Source organism: Periplaneta americana, chromosome 11 (assembly GCF_040183065.1).
Source record: "Periplaneta americana isolate PAMFEO1 chromosome 11, P.americana_PAMFEO1_priV1, whole genome shotgun sequence".
Lineage (NCBI taxonomy): Eukaryota > Metazoa > Arthropoda > Insecta > Blattodea > Blattidae > Periplaneta > Periplaneta americana.
Window position 1 is genome coordinate 68510198 of NC_091127.1, and position 21817 is coordinate 68532014.

Genomic DNA, 21817 nt, shown 5'->3' on the forward strand with positions numbered 1-21817 from the left:
ACGAAGCAAAACAATGAGGCGTTAAGCAAAACAAATACCGCAGTTTGGCAGAGTGCCCATCGGGGCGTCCTTTGCCACACTCTTGCTCGCAGCAGTCCCTCGTACGCTGTCACGAGATCGCAGCGGAACAATGTGAGGATGAATGCTGTGTTAATTAGAGTAATCAGTATATTGATTCCCGGTGGTCGGTGGTCATACACCTGCTGTCACACAGTTATGACAAGCGGGTCGTAACCCGTGGGCCACGATACAACTCTCGCTTAATTGTTTAATGATGAACTGTTATGAAACTAGACGAAAGTAAAAAATATCGGGACACACTGCACAACCTGCCAATTAATGTGATTAGTGTATAGATATATACCAGTCTGGTGTCATAGTCTGTTCTGACCAGCATGTTACATCCAACTCATACTAACAAGCTGTAATACAATATTCCAAAACATGGAGAGCAGCTGAAGGGTTGTCTGTTGTAGCCACAAAACTATACATGAATAACAACTGAAGATGCTTCAGGATACACCTGTTTGCATAACTGTTTACTGAGTTACATACGTATCGTTGGTTTTGCTCGTCATTTCAAAATAGTAAGCTGATCCATTACTCTTCATGTAGTAATTTCACTTGGGTGTCCAGATGTCCCGTTTTTATCGGGATTGTCCCATGTTTAAGGCTCTCGTCCCACGTCCCAAAATAAGTGCAATAAGGATGCCAAATGTTCCTTTGTTTCAAGTGTTATCCTATTTCCTCATTTGTCTAAAAAATTATGAAATTCCCAAAATCTTGAAAGACTTCAACAATCCTCAGCCAGTTCTTTATTTATAGCAGGCCTGCACAAGGTTTGCGCTCTCCGAGCCGGCTCACAGCTCATGAGCGGAATGCAGATATTAGCTGCGCTCTGTAAAAGGGTGGACTGGAAGAAGGGGTGATATCGTACAAAACATACACAAAAGGAAATACAGTACTAGTAAGAGTGTTTATGAAATGAATTCCCGTTCAGTGTTTGCAAAACTATCTTGGACTATTATTAATTAATAACGAAATACTTATTTTACAGAAATAATAGAAATTCTATAGCTACTTAAATGTACAATACCATTTTGTTACATTTTATTTATCAGTACATGAAAACAAGGTTTTATGGTGTTGGCAGCTGAAAGGAACAGTATTCTACAGATCGTAATGAAACATCAGTTACAGATGTTCGATGTCTGCCTTTATTATAGTTGATTAGAGAAAACAGTCTCCCTTTATTAAAGTTGATTATAGGAAACACTTGCTCACAAATATAAATGTTGAGCCAAACATAGCAATCATTTTCACAGCCAGCCTGTGTAGTCGTGGATATTATTGCTAATGTTTAGTCTTGTAAAACTCAACCAGGCTAGTAGTATTATTCAAACGATCTTTAGCCCTTAGGTCACATTGAAGATCAATAAGTTCAAGCTGTAAGTCGTTAAATTTTAAATGTTACGGTCCGTCTTTTAGATTCCTCCATACTGTACTGCAGCAGTAGGTAAGCAACGTGAAACAGTTACTCAGAATAGGCCTACACATTGCACTCCACTAGATAGCTGAGTGGTCGTATCCCTCTCGTCTACCTACAGCAAGTCTATGTCATTCTGACATATCTTCCTCTCCGTTTCGGCGAACGGTAAACACAGCTCTCCCGCTCCGAAGGAGCGCGCGCGCTCGTTGAGCGCGGTTTATGCAGGTATGATTTAGAGCTTATTCATGGTCATGGGTGGGCAACTCGTGCTCTCAAACTGCAGTAAGTGGCGACTCGTTTTAAGTGAAAAAACAATATAATCCGATCAGATCATTTTCTTTTAGTGATGAGTGGAAACAGATAGATCTTTTTATTAAGAAGAGAGAAAAAACTTGTATTATGTTATATTACACTTTCTAACGCATGACATTTTGTTGCAGATAAACACAGTGAAGGTTTTAGGATGGTATTCATAGTCGACACTTTGGATTAAAATGTAAAGTTAGTAATGAAATACTGTCTGGATCTGCTTTAGAACAGCTAAAGGTAAAAATGGGATATCAAGACGGTGAGACTGATATCAAACATCGTTAGCACATTATGCGTGCAAGTTGCTGAATTGAATGACATATGATCGACTAGCTAAGAGTATTTATGGATAGATTTGAAATGTGGCAGTATCATGTAGAATATAGACAATTTCACTTTCCTTGACTATATGCTATCTTGAAGAGTGATAAGAAAATCTTATTATCAAATATAAGAACCTACTTCAAGACCTACAGCAGAATTCACTTGTAAGTTTGAAGAAACAGTGATAATTGACAAGGAATCGAGATTTTTCTGAAATTATTTGGGCTTACAGTCGATAGAAGATCCTGAAAGTTTGTAGATTGAATTTATAAATCTACAGAACAGCACGCCACTCAGATTCCAGCGAAATCAGGAATCGAACTGTTTGTAATGCTGCCTAAGTCAGAAGTTCCAAATATAATATTTAATTCCACATTGTGTGCTTGAATCAGAGTTTAATACAAGAAAGAAATGTAAAAGCTCTCAATCTACAGAAAGAGCTCAGAAGTACGTTTATTTAATTTGCCGTGAGATGTAAAAAAATTACTTCCTTAAATTTGTGATTGTTTGCTAATACAGACTATTATCTTTCTGAGAATAGATTTTTTTATTTAATTAGGTTATTGTATGACGCTTTATCAACATCTAAGGCTATTTAGCGTCTGAATGAGATGAAGGTGATAATGCCGGTAAAATGAGTCCGGGGTCCAGCACCAAAAGTTATCCAGCATTTGCTCATATTGGGTTGAGGGAAAACCCCGGAAAAAACTCATCCAAGTAATCTGCCCCGACCGGGAATCGCTGCCAGACGCGCTAAACGTTACTCCACAGGTGTGGACTACTGAGAATAGAGGAATAGTCTTTAATATATAAAGACTTGTAAATTCTCGCGTTCTATGTTTCTAATAAGACATATAATAAGAAATATTAACAAATAGTAATAATAAATAAGTGCTGCAACTATGTTTGTTGTATCTTGAAAAAATTGTATTCAGTTTGTGTTTCCAGTACTAAACTAATTTACAAAGCTAGGAAAATAATATAGTTTTGTTATGTGTGTTTAGGTACAGCCTGTCTAAAATTACAATAATTATTGTACCAGGAATCATCATGGAGTAGGTATCACGACCACCTGCATGAGACGCCAGAGCGCACCGTGGCAGCGAACTGCTTCTGTAGCGAAACTACAAACAATTTGTAACTGCTGCGGCTGGCTCCGTCTGTCTTCCTTTCTTTCTTTCAAGATTTTTTTATCACTTCGTGAGCACGATTTGCCCATCCATGTTGATGATCAACACTAGTGCCATTAAAAAAAATGAAAGAAGAATATGATTTTTCCGATGTTGTGAACAATATCATTTTTATACCTTCCTGGAATATCTAAAACTCTGAAACAAACTTTTTCAATAAATACAAAATTTTGATTGGGCACTGTTAAATTATAGCTCTGCATTTTGGCGTGATATTCAAAAGTGTCTCCATACAAAGTGTGAAAATTGACGCAAATATATTTGGAGTGATAGACGAAGGGCTTAAGTTCAGTGAAGTATATCATGTAAGGAATATGTACTATACTATGTATACCGAAATTAGAATGTTGAAACAAAATATTGTGGTTTGATACCTAGTGAAAGGTAGATTTAAATATTTAAAGTAATAAAAAATGAACCAATTCAACATTAGAGAGAATGTTTTCATTAATGAATTCTGTTTGGACTGATAAGTAGAATCAATTCTCAGTTCAGAGTATAAAAACTATACGAATTAATTAAATATCATATTATAGACGGTTTTGCAAGTCCTCATACAAAGACACGATTCTGGTAATTGTTCTGAATTAAAAGTACTGTAGACAATCTAGGGAGGTGACAGAAATTGCGGCTACCTTTGTCAAATGCCGCTCGCGAGACGAACGCTGCATCTAATATACTTACTTACTTATTTATTTACTTACTTACTGGCTTTTACGGAACCCTGAGGTTCATTGCCCTCTCACATAAGTTCGCCATTGGTTCCTACCCTGAGCAAGATTAATCCAGTCTCTACCATCATATCCCACCTCCCTCAAATCCATTTTATTATCTTCCCATCTACGTCTCGGCCATCTACGTCTTTTTCCCTCCGGCCTCCCAACTAACACTCTATATGCATTTCTGGATTCGCCCATACATGCTACATGCTCTGCCCATTTCAAATGTCTGGATTTAATGTTCCTAATTATGTCAGGTGAAGAATACATTACATACAGTTCTTCGTTGTTTAACTTTCTCCATTTTCCTGTAACTTAATCCCTCTTAGCCCCAAATATTTTCCTAAGCACCTTATTCTCAAAAACCCTTGACCTATGTTCATCTCTCAAAGTGAGCGTCCAAGTTTCGCAACCACACAGAACAACCGGTTTATAACTATTTTATAAATTCTAACTTCCAGATTTTTTTGACAGCAGACTGGGTGATAAAAGCTTATCAACCGAATAATAACAGGCATTTCCCATATTTATTCTGCGTTTAATTTCCTCCCGAGTGTCATTTATATTTGTTACTTTTGGTCCAAGATATTTGAATTTTTCCACCTCTTCAAAGAATAAATTTCCAATTTTTATATTTCCATTTCGTACAATATTCTCGTCACGAGATATAACCATATACTTCTCTTTTCGGAATTTACTTCCAAACCTACCTCTTTACTTGCTTCAAGTAAAATTCCAGTATTTTCCCTAATCGTTTGTCGATTTTCCCCTAACATATTCACGTCATCTGCATAGACAAGCAGCTGATGTAACTCAATTCCAAACACTCTTTGTTATTCTGGACTTTCCTAATAGCATACTCTAGGCAGGGAAAAATTAAAAATTAAAGGTGATAGTGCATCTCCTTGCTTTAGCCCGCTGTGAATTGGAAAAGCATCAGACAGAAACTGACCTATACGGACTATACTGACCTATACATAGATAAATATACATAGGTACACACATAATAGCTACGTCGAATATTTTTTTATTTACATTGACACTAACTTTAAATATATAGGCCTATGTGCGTTGCTTTGTTATTGTTATGAAATATTAAAATTCTTTCTTCTGTTTTCAGGTAAGTGCAACATTAGTCGCTACTGCATGAATATACGTATGGTGCAAACTGTATGCTCCACATACAGTTGAGTTATTACTTTATTATTTTTATTCAGTATTTGTAGATCTGTAGTTAGGAGTTTCTTTCGTCAAAACAAAATCAATGGTCCAATGAACTTGTAAACATTTACATGGTTAAGTACTCTTTGTCCCTTGTGGGAGCTCACGAATGGTGAGAAGATTTCTAAAATTTAATTTACATTTTTTTTTTATTAAGAAAATGTAAGAGAGAATAGAAGTGCTGTTATTTTTCTCTTGGGTACTTAAAAATATATGTGGTATATTTTAAGAATTTATGTTGGAAATAATTAGTTAATACATCGAGTTCAGTGTTTTGTTGTAGTCTAATTAGTAAATACTATTTCTGTGTGCATTATTACATAATATCCCGAGCCGTAACGTCGTATTCTAAGTCGTCATGCCCAGATCTCGTGTTATGAAGTGCTCACTGATTCGAGTCCTTATGGGAAAGAAATTTTGCTCATAAAATTTCGACTAGGGTATACGACAGGTGCCTGTCCAGTATTTGCAAAGTTACGATAGGTAGTGAAAATCCGACTGGGTAGGGGATCATCCTGCTAACATATACCTCGGCTGGTTGGATGATAGTTCACCTCTGCTGAGGCATGTGGGCGTAAGGCCAGCAGTCGGCTGGTCGGCCTTGGCCCTTCATAGATTTTTTGCGCCATGGATTTGATTTGATTTGATTTTATTGCTGGGGCTAAGACAGATGAAGTTACAGGAGAATAGAGAAACTTGCACATCGCAGAACTGCACACACTGTATTCCTTACGTGACATAATTAGGACTATTGAATACAGAAGTTTGAGATGGGCAGGGCATGTAACACGCATGGGCGAATTCAGAAATGTATATAGAGATTTTTTTACTTAGTTATTTAACGACGCTATATCAACTACAAGGTTATTTAGCGTCGAATGGATGGTGATAGCGAGATGATATTTGGCGAGATGACGCAGAGGATTAGCTATAGATTACATGACATTTGCCTTATGGTAGGGAAAGCCAAGGAAAAAACCTATCCAGGTAATCAGCCCAAACGGAATCCAACCCGCTCCCGAGCGCAACTCCGGATCGTCAGGCAAGCGCCTTAATCGACCGAGCTACGCCGGTGGATTATAGACTGTTAATTGGATGGTCGGAGGGAAAAAGACCATTGGGGAGGCCGAGACGTAGATGAGAAGATAATATAAAAATGGATTTGAGGGAGGTGGGATATGATGGTGGAGACTGGATTAATCTTGCTGAGGATAGGGACCGATGGCAGGCTTATGTGAGGGCGGCAATGAACCTTCGGATTGCTTAAAAGCCATTTGTAAGAAATTAAACAATCTAGATTAAGTTTAGTAAAACTACTGCGACTGGTATGAAATATAGGCGTCATTATGAATGTACAGTATATAGATAAATGTAGAAAATATCAGCTTGTAATAAGTGTCTCTTTTTTTTCCTGTTTATAGATATGGTTACTTTAAGTTACAGATACTTATATCTGGAAAAAATTACCTTATTTTCTTCTCACTTTGTTAAAAAGCAGCTATTAATTGAAGATCGATGTAGTCAAAATGAGATAATTCTAGTCACTCGTTTCATAGGAAAGATATAGTTCAAGATACTAATAACATGATCACATTTTGAGAATAAAAGAAAATGCTTGGAATAGTATTAAAATACACACAAAATATTTCAAACTGAATGAAATATCTTCGAAAATATTACTGAAAGAGGTTAAATGACTTTTATTCTAACATAAACCGTGACTGGGTAATATTGACTTTTAATGAAGTTCCATGAGGTGCTCCTGTACAAGAATGAAGTGGACAGGCTTATAGAGTTGTTATTCATGTAGTCCCGGGTAGAAAATGCACTTTTCTTCTCCCCTGCGCGCTACCTACTACGTAACCCATCTTCAACACTGAGTGAGGCTTAAAGATAAAGTCTTCCCTTCACCTAAGAGAATGCATTTTTAACTCGGCAATTTATTCCGCATCGTTCTTGTTGAAAATCTAAAGTTAAAGCGCACAACTTTTTAACTTACTACCATTTAGATAAATTTTGTGTCAAGCCATTGGATCATATCTTAAAGTACCTCAAGCCAACTGTAAAATTTATTGTGAAATTTAAGTAAACTTTATCTAGAGATAATATGAGCCAGTTTTCCTCTTACATTTGACGTTCTCATATGAATACTAGAGTTTTTGTTGTGACATGATAAGGTAGGGCATGACCCGTAAGAAGTGTAGAAGTTAACTTGTTCTTCATATTCTGGTACGACTCCCCAAACTATAACAGTACACTGCCGAAGAAAGTTGCATTTTACTTTATCGATGATACTTGCTTTCATAAAATAAAAAAGAAAATTCAGAGTTCGTCGTCTTCAGTAAATCATTTAATAAAATCGCATGTCTTCAAACTGGCGGAGTAACTGCCAACCAAATGCATTCGGATATTGACCAGATGAGCCATTAAATAAACTATTTTGAACGGTGATGATATATTGAATGAGATTTTGACATTTTCGTTTATATGACGTCATTCCATTTTCGACCAATGAAGTGTAATGAAATTTTAATTCCAACCAATCACAGTCATATATCGCGATAATTTTCGCATCTATATTTATCACTATTAATTTATCGCATGGTCGTTCTTTTGTTTAGTCAGTGTCGCCAACTGTTTCCCCGTAAATCGATGAGCATGAATTCATTCTACCGTATTAAATAAAGTGCGAAATTCTACTTCCACATCTACATCTTCATCCTCTAATTCCATATGTATTGTATGTAAAGAAAATGGCACTCTATCATAACATTGTTCATTTAATTAATGTAGTTATTTATCAGGTTATTTGTAATTATATTATAAAATGTTTAAATTGAACTATTATTTTAGTATATAATGAAAATGTATTTGTTATATTAACAAGAGAAAAGCGCAGTGCATATAATTAACATTGTTAAACCTCTATTTAGCTTTTCTCAATTGGCATTACTGAATAAAATCCAATTTCTTCATTACAGTAATCGATATTCATCTATTTCAACTTCACAATGTCTGAATAGGTTAAGTAATTATAAGTGTACAATTAATAACATTCTTTGAGCAAATTTGAGAGGTATTTTTATTTTATTCATGAAATCGGTCTGAGATTACTCTAGAAAATGCAATACTTATTTTCACATTTTTCTTACTAGTGCCTGACCCAAAAGATCACTGGATATTTATCTCCTTACTTCCACATAACTTAGTGATGTATCGACAGACATCTTTACTATACTTCTATTTTCGCGTCTGTAATTGCAGAGTGTGATCCCAAAACATGTTAAGTCCGTTATTATGAAAAGACTGGGCTAGGTTATTTTATCCACCGGTCTACGGACTGAGCGAGATTTGAAGTGACGTCCACAATAACACAACCTTTTAGGCAAGAATTGGTGTTGTTTTGGAAGAAAACGTGTTTAAAACATGATAGAGGCTCAAACAGAATCATATATATCAATAAATCACATAAATGACCAATGAACTGAGTGAGTTTTGGGGTTATACTCTCCAATTGTCCGTGGTCTTCTGTCGTTGGTTCAGAAGTTCGTTGATTTAGATTAGCCAGCGACATTGAGGATCTTTCATATACCTTGCTATATTTCGAAAGAGAAGTAAAGCCAGTGGCCCCGTGTTGTATCTGTGAAATATACAAGAGACCTAAGCAGAAAAAGTTATAGAACGACAGTTTATTACCACAAGTAAGTTCTCTAATTTGCAACCTGATAGCCAGGGGCAGGTATTTATGGGGATTAATTTTATCACTTATGTTTTTTTAATATTGGTCTCGGCAGAGATTGTTGGAGATTGATTTGTACTCTTGGCGGAGATTAATGGGAATTTTGGAAAATGCAATTGTTTTGGAATTGGAGTATTAACACACCCGGCCCCGGAACAATTTTTCCCTTGAAATTATTCAAGTCTATGTAATATAGACTCTACCAGGTAATTACAATTTGTGGATAAGATCTGACTTTCTCAAGGCTGGAACAGGATGAACCGTCTATCAGCATCGGTTTGACGAATGTTATCCGAGTCACGTGTCCTAACGTAACAATCATTACTACAAAACAGTAATATCCTCGTATGTTTTTCAATCCCAAGTGAAGAGAAGTGAATACAGACATTGGGAAAACATAATATGTCAGTTAGTCTGCAGAATAGTGAAATTATTGTATAGAATTAGACCGTGTTACTTTTCTGTATTTCTATAGCAGCTTAAATTACTTTAAATTCTAACAAGCATTTCGTAGATACCTCTACGCCCTAAATCTTTCTCGCAAACTTTAAATGAGAAAATAATCATATAATATAAGTTACTGTATGTTCATTGAAAAACAAAATGTCCTTAATACTGTTGTTGCTTGACATTTTGGCTAGAAAGTAATTAATACAGACATTGATTATCTTATTAATAGAGTTCTCTTCGACCACTGTGAATACTGCAGTCTAAATGAAGACATTGGTTCATAAAGTTACCCGCAGGGCCGGGTATTTATGGAGATTACGAAAATCACGACATAATAAATATATAATAGATTTTTACTAATATTCACGAATTAAGTGATTCTGATTAGTAATATGTGGATAAAACAATCGGAACAAATCGCGAAATAGAATTCTAATGGCGAAATATGAACACAGTGGCGAATTATTACTATTTCGTCGTTTTATCAAATACTGTAGAGAGCTAATACCGGAAAGCAACGCGATTAACATGGTGTCGGCCGGCGACACGAGAACACTAGCGCTGTCTAGCGGCTTGGTTTGAACAATGCTTCCAATATGTATTGCTTCAAATACCGTACGAAGCTCTCTACAGTATTTGATTGCATACATATCTAGGAGTTGGGAGGAATTGTGGTAGGCGTATAGAGTATTACATGAGAGCTAAAGAAATCATTACAGAACGGTCAGATTTACATTCTCGTTAATTTAATTGTCATAATTATTGAACTAACATTATGATGCTAATAATAATATTATAAGATGTTTTAAAAGAGATATCTCATTGGTGAAAAACAACATTAAAGCTACAGTGCATACTTAATTGTCCTATTAGCTCTCTATTCTCCAGGTTACTGATGCATTACTTTTTTAGCCTTTCTGTTCTTTTTTCCAATCACTGTTGTACAACTTATTCTGTCACATTCATATTTTACAAAACAATTGATCATTACGTTAAGGAACTTATTAACGAAAACATGTTTACAGTCTTTACATACCGAATTAGTTTGATCTATTTGTTCAAAAATAAGGGTATCTTGGTTTTTACACCTTGTCTGCTTGATGAAATAATTTTTTTGAAGTGCGTGTGAAATGTTGATCGAATAATTTTAGATAAAGAAACTGAATAACTTGTGGGAATTAGAAAATTAGCACTGTCATACTTTTTATTTGCAATGTGCTGATAAATGCCTCTCAAGTTTTCAGATTTGAAACTAGCTAGTTCCAGTTTGCATGTCTCATGTGGTATTCTGCTACAAGCCCACCTTGTCACATATGTTAGTGCGTTATCTGGAATCATACACTGATCATGATTGTCCTCTTCAAGCTCAGCAGTTCCTACAAAACTGTTTTCTGTTGCTGGATACTGCAGATTCTAAATGAACTTTCTTCAATCTCCTTCTTCGTAACTAAAAAATCACTAACTTAAATTTCACAGTTGCCTTTCTCTGAAGGTGTTAAGAGCTGGCAGCTCATAATTCCTCTGACGGTAGACTTGAATTTACAGCTGTCAGGGGTAATGTTATTACCACCCTTAGAACGCACGACAGAGAAAATATTTTCAATACAGTCTTGTGTTATACGTCTTACAAGCAGGAACCGAAAGTTAAAATTTTGTTCCAACACTTAAAGCATGGAGGGTTTGTCCTTTTTTCGCTCAGAATTTTCAGTTTTCAAAACAGACTTTCCAGTTTTTGTAGAGTCGTCCAATGACAAGAAGTAGTTTGTAAAGCCCTGCGTGAGGATTTGTCATCGTTCATGGTCGATGAATTAAAATAGTCAAATCCACGCTCCACTAGCTCTATAAATTCAGCTGTTTGAAGACCTTCTTCAGGTAGTGACTGAAACGACACATGAGTTTTTATGGCCTTGCTGACTGAATGACTTAGCACCTGTGCAGACAGACAAACCCTCATGGGCGAGAAAGGTGGAAGTTCTATATGTTTTTGTCTCAAATTTGGGCATAATAGAGGATTAATATCTTTATCCTTATTATACAGTTCAACAACATGTTGCCACTTGTATACTTCATCTTTGTACGAAAGGTCGTGCCACTTAAAGTTATTGCGTACTGACTTTAGGAGATGTGGTGTATCATGGAAGAAGTACACAATTTCTCCATCTATTTCAATAAATGGTTTATCAACCTCGCATCCCAATAAATTCCTCATTCTAATATTACTGGCTGCCTGGTCACTAACGACTACTTTAGGAAAATAGCCACATTTCCTAAACTCGCGGATGGCTTCGGAAAGAAGATCCTTTAGAACATCACCGGGCGTGGAATTATTAGATAGGAAATATCCTATTATCTACTTGTACTTGGTTTGCAAGCCCCTAATCGTAAATACTAAAGCCTGATTTGCGGGTTTCAATTCTTCACTTTTTGTTTCATTTTGACTCTCGTACGGTTCAAATTCTACAAAGCCATCGAATAAATCTGATTTTGCATCATACGAGAAACTTTGTTTCAAAGATATCTCGTCAAGTACAATGGAAACAACTCTCTGAGCTGGTGTCAGACTTCTCGATTTTACGATGAAAGAGTAATGGAACGGAGAAAAATTCTCTCCGGCGCCAGCATTTGAACCCGGGTTTTCAGCTCTATGTGCTGATGCTTTATCCACTAAGCCACACCGGATACAACCCCGGCGCCGGACAGAATCGTCTCAGATTAAGCTCCAACTCTTGGATTCCCTCTAGTGGCCGCCCTCTGCACTACGTCATAGATGTTATGAACGTAGGACCGAAGTCCACACATGTGCTGAGGTGCACTCGTTATGAGTGACTAGTAGGCCGGGATCCGACGGAATAAGCGCCGTCTTAAATCACGGAGTGATTTACGCATATCATATATACTATTTTAATGTACCGGAGTACATATGATATTTCCATGCAGATATTCTGCGTCATCATACGATGAAAGATTAATGGAACGGAGAAAAATTCCGGTTGTATCCGGTGTGGCTTAGTGGATAAAGCATCAGCACGTAGAGCTGAAAACCCGGGTTCAAATCCCGGCGCCGGAGAGAATTTTTCTCCGTTCCATTACTCTTTCATCGTATGATGACGCAGAATATCTGCATGGAAATATCATACGTACTCCGATACATTAAAATAATATTCTCGATTTTATCTTAAGAAGTTGCATTATTGTCTCATTGAAACCTGGACCAACACTCAATTGTTGCAGCTAATTACATAAGGAGCGAATAGTTGGCAGACAGAAAGTCTTCCTCAAGTATCGATATGCATTCGGTGAAGCATAATGCAATGCCAGTGCGAAATTTTTGTCATACTAGGTATATCGCCTTCCCATAAGTTTTCTTTTTCTTAGCTTCAACTGAGATTTAAGAAATGAATCTTCTACCAGCAATTGAACACATTCTAAAGATGAATGAGATTGTTTCAATTTTTGTACGTCAGCTCTTAGGGTTTGAATGACTTTCCTTTGTTTTGACATAATTTTCTGCGCATTCCTTAAGTTTGTTAGTAAGAAATGTATTTTTTTTCTCAGGCGAAATTTTTTCTCTTTTAGGAGTTCTAGTATTCTCCAAGTTATCTGTAACAAGATAAATTTTATTTATTTATTTATTTATTTATGTATTCTGTTGTAGTTAAGGCCATCAGGCCTTCTCTTTATAAAGCTTACAATATTATATTTCGAAACATTTTATATTGTAATCATATTCGCTAGCATCACAGCTTCTTAGACAGGCAACTATTCTTACTTCTAGCTCGCTGCAGGCAACACAAGAAATGTTTCGATCTCCTCTCGCACGGCCGACCCTCTCGTCAACTTATTCAAACCTTTCCGCTTGGAGCGCTGTTAGTCGATGTCGCACATATGAGAGCCAGCTTTCCGGTATTAGTATCTACAGTATTTGGTTTTATAGCGAATTTCATATACTGAGTTTTTTTCGGATTTATTTTTCACTTGAATTTGTTATATATCCAAGTAGGATACATTGCAGGTGTTCTGATTACATTAGTGAACTCAAAAGACGGAGAATTCGACATTTCACTAATAAATAATTTGAAAGTGTTAATTTGAGGGCTGCAAGTTTTTTTTTTTCCATTTTTAATGAATGTGTGTTAAATATGTATCAATCTAACAAATACTGTCTGTTGGTCATACCCCACCTTTATTAGAATCCATCAAACTTCTAATGTTAATTATTTGGAAAGTAATATTCATACTGTGTTAATACTCCAATTCCAAAACAATTGCATTTTCCAAAATTCCCATTAATCTCCGCCAAGAGTACAAATCAATCTCCAACAATCTCTGCCAAGACCAATATTAAAAAAACACAAGTGATAAAATTAATCTCCATAAATACCTGCCCCTGGCTATCAGGTTGCAAATTAGAGAACTTACTTGTGGTAATAAACTGTCGTTCTATAACTTTTTCTGCTTAGGTCTCTTGTATATTTCACAGATACAACACTGGGCCACTGGCTTTACTTCTCTTTCGAAATATAGCAAGGTATATGAAAGATCCTCAATGTCGCTGGCTAATCTAAATCAACGAACTTCTGAACCAACGACAGAAGACCACGGACAATTGGAGAGTATAACCCCAAAACTCACTCAGTTCATTGGTCATTTATGTGATTTATTGATATATATGATTCTGTTTGAGCCTCTATCATGTTTTAAACACGTTTTCTTCCAAAACAACACCAATTCTTGCCTAAAAGGTTGTGTTATTGTGGACGTCACTTCAAATCTCGCTCAGTCCGTAGACCGGTGGATAAAATAACCTAGCCCAGTCTTTTCATAATAACGGACTTAACATGTTTTGGGATCACACTCTGCAATTACAGACGCGAAAATAGAAGTATAGTAAAGATGTCTGTCGATACATCACTAAGTTATGTGGAGGTAAGGAGATAAATATCCAGTGCATGTAATGTACTCTACCACCTCTTCAATATAAAGTAATTAATAATCACACAAACACCAGTACATCAATCACAATATCCACAGCCTTGAATGAAAAAAAATGTAAATGACGTGTTTAATAACGTAATTTAACTGAGTTAACTAGACAGAGGGAGGATAACAAACAATGTTAATGTATTGTAGGGCATCCTGCCAGTAGGTATACGGTAGTAAGTAGTACACCTTCAACCTTCCAGAAAAACAGAGTGGAAGACCACCTTGTTACGGTATGCTTGTCTTTATCCGACAGAATTAAAAAATTAGTCATTGTTTCCTCTATATATATTTTGTAATATCGTTCCCAGTGTATCAAAAACTTTAGTTATTGTCGTGCACATGCGTCGATCCACCTCCACCTCCCACTTGAATGTTCGAGGGGAGGGAGATAGGATAGTGATCGTGATTCGAACGTGGAGGCAGTGCTTGACTGGCTCGAGACGGACGATGAAGAAGGCAGAATTAGCCCAGCTGGACAGATCAGGCAACTTAAATTGACGATCCTATCCGATAAGTATACACCGGGAACTACAGGCTGTGGCTGTGAGATATGAGACAGGAATGGTTTAGGAGTTTCTTTAAAGTTATGTAAAAGGGGTTGCTGTTCAATGAAATAGTTTTGGTTATTTGTTCTTTTCCCTGAAGGTTTGTTGTGAGCCTATATTCAGAGACATTATATTGTAGGGAGATATTGCAACTGATGGTTGGAAGTTTTTGGTTAATTCCCTTTTAAGATAGAGATTGTAATTAAAGAAAATATTCTTGTTGTTGAATGTTTTTCTGTAAAATCTTATCTAAGAGATAATAGTAATAAAGGGAGGTTTTTGGTAATTTTGGAATTTTTCCCTTTTTTTGGAATTCATTCTCGTTTTTCCAAGTTCCTTATTTTTGGATTTTGGTGTAGCTGAAGAACCGTCACAACCTCAAAAGTGACAGTGGACAAAGTACTGAATATTTCTGACTCTATGATCCTGTCAAAATCATTATGTAACTTAGCACAAACATATCGATCTTACAACAGCGCATAACTCCATTCGGAAAAGATTACAACTTTTCTCACATAAAATAATAGCTGTACAAAAAATTAACACTGCTGACCACGAAAGGCGATTAAGCTAATGTGAATGGTTTCAAAATTGCATTCGACAGACAAGTGTTAATGTATTTGATGTTACTTTTTACAGAGAGTAGGTCTGGTTTTACCCTTCCTGCTACGTAAATTCACAGAGCATGTGATTGTGGTCGTCGGAAATCCCTCACAGTTTACATGCCACGCCACTACATGATTAGAAACTTGGAGTAGGTTTGGTGTTTCCAGACGTCGCATTTTCGGTCCTTTCTTTAATTCAATAATCAGTAGTGAAAATTATTCCTTTGACATTATGGATAATTTGATTGGCTAGATTTAAAATGAAATTAGGTACACATAGTTCCAAGAACACAGTGCAATTGCACAGACAGCTTTTAAGATCTAAAAAATACTACTAAATATTTTAGACAGACATCATCTATAAAACTCTATGGCCTGCACGCTCCCCAAACCTGACACCATGAGACTTTCATCTAGTGAGATGTAAAATGTTCAGTGTATCGAAGTCGCTGACGCACACTTGATCTTAGTGAACTGCAAAATGCAATAACAGCGTGCGTAAAGAGCATTTCACAACAATAACTGACTGGTACGGAGCGAGTTGTCTCAGACGGTAGCGTTTGAGACTCGCATTCAGGAGGTCCCGGGTTCAAACCTCGTGGTCAACCAATCTGACTGGGATTTTTCATGGTTTCCCTCAGTCGCAAAGGCAAATACCGCACTGGAAATTTACATACCATTATTCATCACCACCAATATAAAACATTAATCAAAATTTAAAATCAGTTACATAAACACAAATTATCTACAGCACACAATAGAAAACAGAAACTCAACACTAGTAAAAACATCCCACTGGTATACCCACAGAACTTAAAAACGCGATATGGCGATAGATGTTAGATCATGTATAAATAATTAACCAAAAAGTACTGCTATGAAAATGGAGAAAAACATGTTCAGGCTTAATGTTGATTGTCGTATACATCATTTTCAACGTATAAGTCAGCTGTGATCAAACCTCGAGCTGCAGTGATTACATGCGACAGACAGCCTATGAAGTAAGGAGACGGAGGAAAGGTACTTGGCATGAAAATGATCAATCCTGCGGATAAAAATCTCAAACTTTGCTGTATCAGTAATGTCACTGCTGTCATCAAGAGCCAGTGAATAATATACGATTTTTCTTGCTTATTTTTTTAAACTTCCTCTTGAATATAATCAAAAATTTTCTAAATTCTTCTTTCGATACTTGGTCGAGAAATTCGTAATTTTTCAAAATTAAAACTTCTTATGGACAAGTTATTGAAGCTATTTTTAATCATTACTCTCTTGAGAAATTCTATCCTATTAGAAGGATTTAGAGCACGAGATATTTCAAACGCCATTAGGTACCTGACTTCCTTACATTTATTTATCTCATCTTTCTGTTCCTGGCTATGATTTAAGACATGTTAATTCCTGGTGTTTAAGAGTTCGTTGGCGCATAATATTGACTCAGGTTTTCTACAATATTATTATTAAATTAATAACTAATACATAGTTACCCTCATCTAAAGATTAAGAAGATTAAAACTCAGATAATCTTTATAAATTTATCCTTCTAGGGAAAAGATCTAAAAATATCAATATTCATGCACATACACATACTTAGTAGTTAGTAATAGTAATAATAATAATAATAATAATAATAATAATAATAATAATAATAATAATATAATAATAATAATCATACATTATTCAGCGCGGCAATTAATGTTTCTGTATACTCCTAATTGAATCGTTGAGCAAAGTAAAGCTATTACATTTTGTCCTGCAGAATAACAAAGCTCTCCTTCTCATTCTTCACGAAACCACCTCTTACTGTTTATAGAGACAGAGTTTGTAAAGCGACATGATACCGCCACTGCTTTCCTTTAGTACGTGAATGAAAAACACCAGCAATTTACAGGAAACTCCTCGTAATAATAATAATAATAATAATAATAATAATAATAATAATAATAATATAATAATCATACATTATTCAGCGCGGCAATTAATGTTTCTATATACTCCTAATTGAATCGTTGAGCAAAGTAAAGCTATTACATTTTGTCCTGCAGAATAACAAAGCTCTCCTTCTCATTCTTCACGAAACCACCTCTTACTGCTTATAGAGACAGAGTTTGTAAAGCGACATGATACCGCCACTGCTTTCCTTTAGTACGTGAATGAAAAACACCAGCAATATACAGGAAACTCCTCGTACCCGTTTGAATGTTTGTGATTACACGATGTAATCACGACATCCGCTTTGGTCACCGCTGGTCTAAGCTCACAGTGACTTTCCTAACAACTCATACTTCCATTTTCAGTAATTTGACCCTGATCACATAGTGCATAAATCAGACTGGTCATTTGCATGTTATGAAATGACAACATAAAATGAGAAAATCACCAGAGCTAGCTTCCACCATCGAAAAGACATTTTTTTGGTAGCGAACGCTAGATGGCAGTACAATTCCTCTCTGCAGATCCATGAGGCTTATAACGTGACTTTTTTGCAGTCGCTAGATGTAAACATAGTGAAATTGATAAAAGTGGTTGCCTTGAATCACAAATGGTAACACGCTGATTTTTTTTTTCTTTGGGCTCCTCGTTTCTCTCCATCATTGTGCGTTCACTCTTCATTTCAACATTCATTTCTGTCATCATAGTAACATCAACGAAAACCGTGTCGGAATGATGTAGTATTGTAGCTAGCGGACGTGTAGCTTAATCCTGAGAATGCCGTAGTACGCATAAGAGGAAAATGTGGGGACACTGTATTTTGTACTCACTCCACTTAAAGCGCTTGAACGGTATTCATCAGTCTGACAAGTTTCCTGAGAGTGGAGAATCATTCATGACAAAATGGCCCTCTTTGAAACGAGACAGACATTTTCGTAGCGTGCTTTTACCGATGGCGTTCTCACCGTAAATGGTACAAATTAATATGTTCTAACCGTCTGCGATGCCTTTACTCCTAGTTCAAACTCAAACCAAAAGATGTATCGGAAATGTTCGTTTTTCTACTCGATACTCCATTTGTATTATACATTTGAGGAGCAAATATTCCAAAGAGATTTATCCTTCAAATAGAATTTTAGGAAATGAACAAAATATGCCTTTTATCATCTTACCAATGTTACAATTGTGTACTGACTACTTAGTTATGAATATCAATCCGTTCGGAACGTAGTAAAACTGAGTATTCAAATGAATTTAAATTGTCATTGTAGAAATTTAATATAAAATATATTCATATATGAGGCCTCGCCGTCCTCATTGAATAATCAAAACTTATGTAGTCAACATGTAGATACCTATTATTGGAGAAAAAAATATTTCCGATACCAAGAATCGAACCCAGTATATCTCAGCTTTGCGCGCTGAGTACCCATATGAGCGTGTAGAGCTGAGAGGTTCTGGGTTCGATTCCCGATGTCGTTTTCTCCAATAATAGATTTATTTATATAAAAGTATTGAGTTGTTTTTCATTGAACAGATACGGCATTGTTGGTATTTGTTTATAACAATTCTGGACATAATACCTTTTAATTGAAGGTACACGCCAAACGTCTACTGTAGTCATTTTGTGAAGTAGCTTTGAAACCAATTTGATCTAAGTCAAAAACGACTTACAAAAAGAAACAAACAAAATTTCATCTCAAGAAAACATCCAACTGTATTGACCAAAAATTCCTTCATTGAACTTTTTTTTAAACGTGAAAACTACAGTCGTCTTTTAAACATCACACATTGGAGCTACCTCTACTTCTAGGACAATATAAACAGGTACATTGATCAAGAATTTTTAGACGACTACAGATCTGCCTCGTTGTGCCAATTCTCTCTAAAGAGTTTGACTAGAATTTTCCTCATATCTTCTATCTTTACAACCTCTAGAGGTATGTATAATAGGTGCACCATACTTTACTTCCTTATTTTATTACCTTCGTTTCCATTCAAACTCTCACCTTTCTTTCCGGTCTCTTGATTAACATCCCTTATCTCCCTGGATTAAAGTTGTAACCAACAAAACTATAATTCATTTTCAGGGGTAAAGGAAATAATTTCAGGGGTAAAGGAAATAATTTCAGGGGAATTTTTCATTAGATCTATATTCACTAGCAGAACCATTCGACTAATCAAGGATAGAAATTTATTCAAGTATTGAATACAATAATGATTGTTATAAATGAATGCTTCAAAATTATTTTTGTTACCAAAATCTTAAATTTTAATAATTTGATGTTACATCCTTTTCCCAGGGAGGTCTTCAGTTACAATTTACTTGAATATTGCAAACATACCACGTCACCGTAACGCATGAGTCAGGTCTAAGGAAACTCATGCAATGCAATGCATTCTGGAACGTTGGTTACCATGGTAATCCGGTTGTGATTCGCTGGAAGTGACAGAGTCGTGTTTGATTATATTCCGTTTGTGGACATAGTTGTTTTTTTAAAAAATCTCAATTTTTACATTGTGTGATACACGGAACATATATTTTTTTTATCGGTATGAGTGTACTGAAATGTATAGATGATCCTTATAATGGGAAGACAAAGTTATACACCGTATCCCGCTTAGAGGGATCGAGAAATAATTGCTAATTTAAAGTATAAATAATGGTTTTATAACAACTTTTTGTACAACTTGATGCAAAAACTCTCCGAGTTTCGAAGAATGGTCAGTGCAACTCGATGTGTGCGTCTCGAGCTACCCTGAAGACATCTAAAAGTACTCGACCTTCTGCCAAATATTCCATAACATTTGTGGGGTGATTAGCGCAGCTGCATTTATAATGCGTTGTCTCAGTTTTTCCAAAGTGCCAACTGTATCACGTTGGTACACAACATTTGTCATAAAACCCCAGAAAAGGTCAGTGGGCGACAAGTCGGGTAACCTAGGTGGCCAAGCAAGGATTCTCCTTTTCTGATCAACCTATTGTGAAAGTTTGCATTCAAGAAACCACGCAGTGCTCCATAGTAATAGAGTGGAGCCCCATGTTGCTGAAAAACCGATCCTAGGGAAGTTGGTCAACAACAAAAGTTCTGCACATGTCCAGATACACATTCCCTATGATTGTCGCCTCGCTGTCCAATGACGGAAAATTGGACAGTTTCTGCATCTTGCCAGACGTAAATCAAAACAATATCTTCATCTGATTTTAAGCGGGAGACAGTGCATTAATATTTTTTATTTTGTGGACAGAGTCTCTTTCGAAAGTTTGCTTCTCAGTTTATTAACAAAATCTTTCTTAATAATTGAAAAATTCAACGATTATTGAATAACAAAATACTGTGACACTAAAATGATAAATGACAAATCCAAAACAAATTTCTTAAAAATGCCCTGTTGTCATGAAATACAATAACATTATGAACTTTGTATTAATGTGTTAACTTTGCATTGTATTGCTCCTATCTCTTTAAGAGTTTTTATGCTCGACCATGCCGAAATGTAGTAATTATACAGCTGGTAGCAGACCTTTAATGTATGTCATTAAAGTACACCTACTCATTAAAGGTCAGGTCTTTCAGCCAATGACGACTCAGGTTACAACTGTTCAGCCAATGACAGGTCAGCTTTCTACCGTTATAAAACCGCAAGTATCGATTATTCTCGGATACGCAATCGAAAGAGAATTAGCGAAAAGTCACGGAGGCTGGAAATCCAATACTGTCGCAGAAGGTTATGTTCTGTTACTATAATAATTAGCGTTAATTGTAAATAATATTCAAATAAATTCAATTTGTCATCTCGTTTTTCAATGTCTAATTTAATTTCAATGTTATCTCTGTAGGTTCTTATGGCCTAGCAAGGTCAATGTGAACATCTGTTCCTGGGAAAAAATAAATACTTTCGCGTCTGCGCACATCTCACAACATACGGGACATAGGCCAAGGTCAGATACAAAGAAAATTAATAATATCAAGTTAGAAATATGGTCGAGCTTAAAAAGTCGTATGAAACTCGCCTATAATGGTAATTAAGAAGCTCGTATGAAAATTATGAAACTCGCTTGCGCTCGTTTCGTAAATATCCGTACTCGCTTCTTAATTACCTACATTATAGGCTCGTTGCATAATGTACAATTAAAACGTCCCAAATAATTTATATCTAGAAGTATTAAAGATATTAATATAATCCATACTGGAGCGTAAATTTTTCCCTCTTTAAAATCAGAACACACTAACGAACTTTAACTAATAAGGAAACAAATCTGATCTTTTGCAGTCTTAAAATTAAATGATTAGTGCGTGACAACAACGC